Source organism: Nicotiana sylvestris, chromosome 1, assembly GCF_000393655.2.
Source record: "Nicotiana sylvestris chromosome 1, ASM39365v2, whole genome shotgun sequence".
Classification (NCBI taxonomy): Eukaryota; Viridiplantae; Streptophyta; class Magnoliopsida; order Solanales; family Solanaceae; genus Nicotiana; species Nicotiana sylvestris.
Genome location: NC_091057.1, coordinates 30,338,096 through 30,345,449, shown reverse-complemented (window position 1 = coordinate 30,345,449; position 7,354 = coordinate 30,338,096).

Below are 7,354 nucleotides of genomic sequence, written 5' to 3'. Positions count from 1 at the left end.
CATATTGTTCCGCTGTGCCAATAGATTTGACTGGCAAGAAGTGCGCTGATTTCGTGAGTCGATCCTCGATTACCCAGATTGAGTCGAACTTGCATGCAGTGCGCAGTAAATCCTACCACAAAATACATATTGATCATTTCCCATTTCCACATTGAAATTTGAATGCTTTGTAACAATCCTCCAGGTCTTTGATGTTCAACCTTCACTTGCTGACAGTTCGAACATTTTGCCACAAAGTCTGCCACATACCTTTTCATGTTATTCCACCGATAAACTTCTTTGAGATCATGATACATTTTTGTAGAACCTGGGTGTACGAAATACTTGGAAGTGTGAGCTTCTGCCAAAATCCTTTCTCGAAAACTATCAATATTTAGAACACATAGGCGCCCTTGGCACCATAGGGTACCATCATCAATGCCAAAAGAAAAAGTTGTGGTCTTGTGTTTATGAATTCCCTCCTTCAACTGTACCAACAATGGATCGTTGAATTGTTTCTCTTTCACTTCTGCCACAAGCGATGATTCAGCCCTATTCTGCACAATTACTCCTCCTTCATTAGAGTCTGCAAGGCGAACTCCCAAGCTACCCAACTGGTGAACCACCCTGTCCAGCGGCCTCTGATATACCTCCAAATGAGCCAAGCTCCTAATAACATTAGCCTTCCCTGGGTGATAGAGAATATCAATGTCATAGTCCTTGAGTAACTCTATCCATCTTCTTTGTCTCAAATTCAACTCCTTCTGTTTGAAAATATATTGAAGGCTCTTGTGGTCCGTAAATACATCCACATGCACCCCATACAAATAATGTTGCCAAATTTTTAGTGCAAACACCACCGCCGCAAGCTCTAAGTCATGGGTTGGATAGTTCTTTCTATGGTTCTTGAGTTGCCTGGAGGCATAAACTATTACCTTAATACATTACATCATTAGTGGAACATCTTTATCACATTTCTCTTACATGAGACCTCTCACGAATCGAGTTCTACATAATTTCCCTGATATGGTTACAATCTCCTGTGAATACTTGCAACTAACTCTTCCAAATTCTCAACAAAAGACATTACTGAATGAGTTTTTTTCATAGGACCTTCTGTCTCAAATGAATAACACCTACTAATTTGCGCACATACCCTAATACTATCAACCTACACGATATTGCATCAAATGTAAGGTAACATTGTGCTCCGACTTTTCTTAGCCAACCTCTTCTCCCCATATATGCCTTATAGAATTTAAGAAACCGCACTACTTCCCCTTTGAATATTCTCACGATCCCTCTTTATGGTTAAGCACCACCCAAAACACATATCAACACCCTTTATATGTATACAATTTAGGAAGAGTCACTAGCCTGAGAAGGGCATTCTCTGAAACTTGAGATCCTCCTCAATATTCAACAACGACTTTTGGTTTTACTCTTAAGTGTAAGACTAAGTCCACCTGATTCTATCCTTGATGAGTAACTCGCCTCATTCCCCATATTGTAGCTACCAATAGAGTTCCCTGATATTGCGGTTTAAGAGTTACCATATTAAACCTGTATGGTCCGTAACAAGTGTTCATCCTCTTTCAATCTATTTTGAACCTTTTATTTGTCCTTTGGGTAGATTGTGTTGTCTTTCCCTTTTTTTCGCCCTTTGCCCTGGACAATATGCTGGTACTATCTTTTCTTTCTAACTGGAACATTCATTCCCATTCTATTTTTTTCATAGTGCATAATTGATAGCCTTATTATGCCACGCACTTGTCTACCTCCTGTGAACTTGTAATATCATTGTGGCTGGTTTAGTGAGTTTATCATACCACAAATTCACCTCCAGTAGTCTCACTTTCCATTGTATGTAGACATGAACTGTCTCTACATCCTTTAGTTGATATTCGGTGTCACCCAAGTCGGTTCCATTATGGTTAGTCCTTTATAACTTTTATTAACACTTATACTCTAAGCGAGTCCACCATTCTGATACAAGATATTTTATGATAACCATAACCATCTCAATTTATAGGTTTTCTCCCCATTTCTTCTCGCCTCATTCTTCCTAGCTAGTGAATAGCCATGCATTCTTCCATATGTTACGTGTCCTTTTCCCTTAGTTATTTCCTTCCGCTCACCTCTTAACTCTTGTTAGGATATCCGTGAGAAAGTGTGTTCATCCGCATATCACTTAACACTTCTTTGCTTGTAAGATTTTTTTTAGGCTCTCCATCAAGCCCAAATACCCTCTTGGGTTATTATAGCATCACATTTATTTCTCCCACTCGTTCCGCCTTTCTTAACGTCTTGAAACTTTGGTTAAATCGCAAATCTATGATTAACCCATTCTAAAAACTCGCAACCTTCCACATTTGACCTATAGTACTTCCTTAGGTACCATTGTTCCTGACCCTCTAACAAGTATAAAATCCCTTTACAAATATACTCTTAGTTTCTAGGATCGTTGACCCTATCATTCACATTGTCATATATGAAGAATTTACCTCCCTTAACCTTCAACCTTCTTGGGGGTACTAGCGGTCTATCATTAGCTTATCCTTTCAGATAATCACGTTATCCATTATCACTTTTCTAGACTTCGCATGTCTTCAACAAAATATTTAAACATCATAGCTGTATGGTTTTACTCTAGTTTCGTTGTATTTAAGTGGCCTTACTATGGCCCTTCCTCCCCCACTTAAGGCAAATGTCCCGGATTTCAATACAAGTCTTGAATTTAGCAACTTCAGGGACATATGCTCATGTCTCTATACCTCGTATATATGTTCGACTATTAGGGAGATTTAAGTCACCATGGTATTAACCTCATAAGTTCTCTGCTCTTATTCAGCCACACGGGCTTGGGATTCCAATTCCTCATGTCAATATCCTTTAGGAGTGTAATATCACTTCGTACACTTCTGCATTTTTATAAAGTTCCTAGTACAAGGGTCTTCTCATCATGGGTTCAATTAACTCTCCTTTCATAACTTCTTGCCTCCTATGAGAGACTTGCACTCTCATCAATAATCTCCTGGTCATGTCTCCCATATATCGCGTGCTTATATAACCAATTTTCTTTCACACCTAGGATCATTTACATACTTTTCACACTACCCCATGTGCTATCCAAGCTTACATATCACTTATCAATTCAATGTCTCCTTGGAGGTGGTAATCATTTTTAACACTTTTCTCAAATAAAGTATGCTTCTGGTACTATGTACGTATCTCATATGTTCGTACCATACGTTCAACACGATACATGTTCCATCTCCTTAATATTCAGGCCTTTGCCCATTTGTCATGTCATATGACAACACTACTTGGAATAGACGAAAGATCATTTAAACTTACCTTGAACCTTAAAGCACGTGTTAGAAGACAATCTCATAGTCAAGCTCTATCGTACAATCTGGAGTGTTGAAGAAGGGTAACATTCCTAAATGTCCATGTAGCCTCCAACTTATAGATGTGGTCGACAACATACTGATAAGAAGGACTCTACTAGACACGGCTCCGATACATCCTAGGATACTTTAAAACCTTAGGCTCTGATACCAAGTTTGCCACGCCCTAAAATCCGAGGAGTGCGACCGGCGCTCAACCGAGTAAACCTAACTGAGCAAGTCTGTTAGGTTTCATACTATCCAAATTCATCTTTTAATAAAGAGGAAATGTACACCATTAATCAAATTCTATAAACATGTCATTAACAATTTCATTTCATTTCCATTATCAACTTCGTTCATAATTTTGAAGATATTACAAGTTTTATACATCATTGCAAAACATCAATATTTCTACTTTAATTCCAATACCTGACACTACCCACAACCTGTCTACAGAGCCTTTAAATACAACTGAAGAATAATATGAAAATGTCAGCAACAAGGCTCCGGCTATACCTCAAATACAAAGGACATGATATGCAGATGAAACAAGACCCCGAAACGAGGTGGGGCTTACTAAGTCAGCTGAAAGGATGATGTGGCACTAGTTGCGACCAACACTGCTTGCTATAGAAACACCTACATCCATTTAAAGATGTAGCGCCCCCGGCAAAAGGGACATTAGTGCCATCGAATAGCACTAGTATGTATAACTAAGAACCATCTAGTTAGAAAGAACTTTCACACCAAACATAAGGAAATCATAAGTATAACTCAAAAGCTTCAAACGATCACAACATTATCAAGGTAAAAGAATCATACAATTTTCACATTTTGTTTCCATAGCCTTTAATTTGGGGCATTTCATATTGTTCATCATTGTTCACAATACCACCACTACTTGAGTGGAGTCCGATCTCGACCCGATCGGCTAGGTTACCTCACTTGAGACATACACTTCAATCACAATCTCATTTTCCCTTTTTATCCGGTACTCAATATCAACACAATACCACCATGTGTGCGCATGGCGTCCGATTTCCGCCCGATCGGCCAGGCCGCCTTACCAAGGCGTTTCCCTTTTCCATCAATCATCTCAATTCAATCTTTGTTTCACATATGTCATTTCATAGGCACTTGAGGCCACAGCTACTACGTCATATATTTGGCACTAGGCCACATTTTACATCATTCCAAATTTCAATGTTAGATTTGTAATTTAGGATAATATGTGCACACAAAAGCAAATAAAATTATAAGCATAGATGAGACTTCACATAGAGGACACAACATATGCAGCTTCAATCTCAATTTAAGGTCTAAGCATTTCAGTACATGATTCGTATTCCTTGCACCCTTTCAAGTTATCAAGAATAGCACGTTTATCAAATTGACACATCTTTCACGCATATAAGGTCGCAACCCCAAATTCATGTGAAACAACAATCAACACAATAATTCAACTTTGATTTTACCGTATTCACACGAACACAAATAGAGCTCAATTTCTAAAAGACGAGGTTTTAGCCATACATACCTTGTTTAAGCTTTCCTTAAGTTACAACGACATTCCGGAAATTCTAGCAATCCCAATCTACTTGAGACATAACAAAATTGAACACAAATTAGGAATGTATTCATGGTTTCAGCTCATTTGAGCATTTTATCAAACACTAGTTGAGCATCTTGATTTCAAATCTCTTTTACAAGATTTTCTTCATTCCCCAACCCAATATTTACTTATTTATGTTCAACAATCTTCCCACAAACCTAATTTGTACATGCATGTATACATAATACTATTACACCCAAGAATCATACCTCAGTTACCCATCTCACAATCTCTACAACACCAACACAACCTAGGTTAGGCACCTATGGCTTCCAATCACCATCCCATAAGTTACAATACTTAATTCATACTCATATTTCCATAATAACTCCATATATGTAAGTTTAAGGGAAAAAGATTACCTCTTGTAGACCAAATCTTCAAAGACAACTTTTGGGATGTTCTTGAGATTTTGAAGAAATCTTATGAAATTCAATAAAAACCATGCTTTAACTAGTGATTGAGAAGTGAAATCACCACGAAAATACACTTAAAACTCATCTTAGATGTGCAATTGGATGCCTTGGCCGGATTGGGGATGGAGAGGATGCCCTAGTCTTGAAAAATGACTTAAATCCTCTCATTTCCCGTCCTTAGGCGTATTTAGAGGTCTACTACTAGCAAGACCACGCTAAGGCCGAGCTCACGATGCAGAATACTTCTCAATATGCATGGCCGCGCTTCCACCGCGCACCTGGGCGCGCATATGACACATGCCCAGTAAAATGGTCGTAACATTCTGTATACACCTCCAAATGATGAACGGTTTGATGCGTCGGAAACTAACTCAAAGAGCTTTAATTTGATTGGTTGTGCATCACACAAAACCTTATATAACTAGAGATATGATTGTCCAAAGTGAGATCTTGTGCGTACTCATTCACAACTTTAGTCCATTATGAAATTTTCTAACATGGCTTAGACTTAGGCCTCTCCTTAGACTCCAAATCACTTATAATATGACTTATATGCTTATTAACATGTCCAATTGATATCCATTATATCCTGAATCCTCATTTGCACACAAAATAAAATAATTAGCCTACCTTGGCACCACGAAATCTTAAATTACCTAGCAAATTTTTTTTCTGGGGCTTTACAATCCACCCTCAAGTTCTCACCCAAAGGAAACTCGAAGATAGGGTAGTGCCACGCTGCATCACACTAACGGGTTTTAACAATGCAGTTGAGCGGACATCTGGATAAATCATTCTGCCCATCCTAGCCGGTGACGTCACTTTAGAGACTATGTTCCACATCATAGACCAGGATACGGCGTACAACGGCATCATAGGTCGACCTTGGATCCATGCCATGAAAGTTGTCCCCTCCATATTATATCAAGTCATCAAATTTCCTACCCCTTGGGGAGTATTCAACATCCAAGAAGAACAATGCACCGCCCGGGAATGCTACCGCATCCCCCAAGACTGCACGCACACCCAACAGTTAAAAGGTAAAGGCAGAGAAGCATAACAATCAACAAGGTTGAGGTCGAGCGAGGACGAGAAAGATGTGATCAAAGATCCTGAAGCCGTAGAAGCTACAAGATCTACTGTAGAATACCTCAACCCCGTCCGACTCGATGATAATGACCACAACAAAAAAAGTCTACATCAGTCACAAACTCCAAGATCCAGGTAAGTTCCATCAATTTTTAGCTAACAACAGAGACTTGTTTGCCTTTTCCCATGCAGATATGCCAGGCATCCCAAAAGAGATAACAACTCACAAGTTGAACGTCGACCCATTTTACCCCACAGTAAGGCAAGTTAGACGAATATTTAACTCTACAATAAATGATGCGGTCCACGAGGAGGTTGAAAGCTTTTAGAAAATTGTTCTATCCGTCTATCAAAGTACCCTCAATGGGTCGCCAACGTGGTCATGGTGAAAAAGAAGAATGGGAAGTGAAGGATGTGCTTAGACTTCATAGATCTGAACAAAGCCTGCCCAAAAGATTCATTCCCACTACCCCACATTGACCAACTCATCGACGCAACAGCCGGGCACGAGCTGTTAAGCTTCTTGGATGCCTACTCGGGCTAGAACCAAATCCTCATGGAGGAGGAGGACCAAGAAAAGACCACTTTCATCACCCACCAAGGGATGTACTTCTACAAGGTTATGCCGTTCGAGTTGAAAAACACAGGGGCGACATATCAAAGGTTGGTAACAAGAATGTTCAAATACCAGCTCGGCAAAACAATGGAAGTCTATATCGATGACATGCTGGTTAAGTCGAAAAGGAAGGAGGATCACATCGACCACCTGAAAGAAGCCTTCGACATACTCAGATGGTACGGTATGAAACTAAACCCTAAAAAGTGTGCCTTCGGAGTAACCTAGGGAAAATTCATCGATTTGTTGG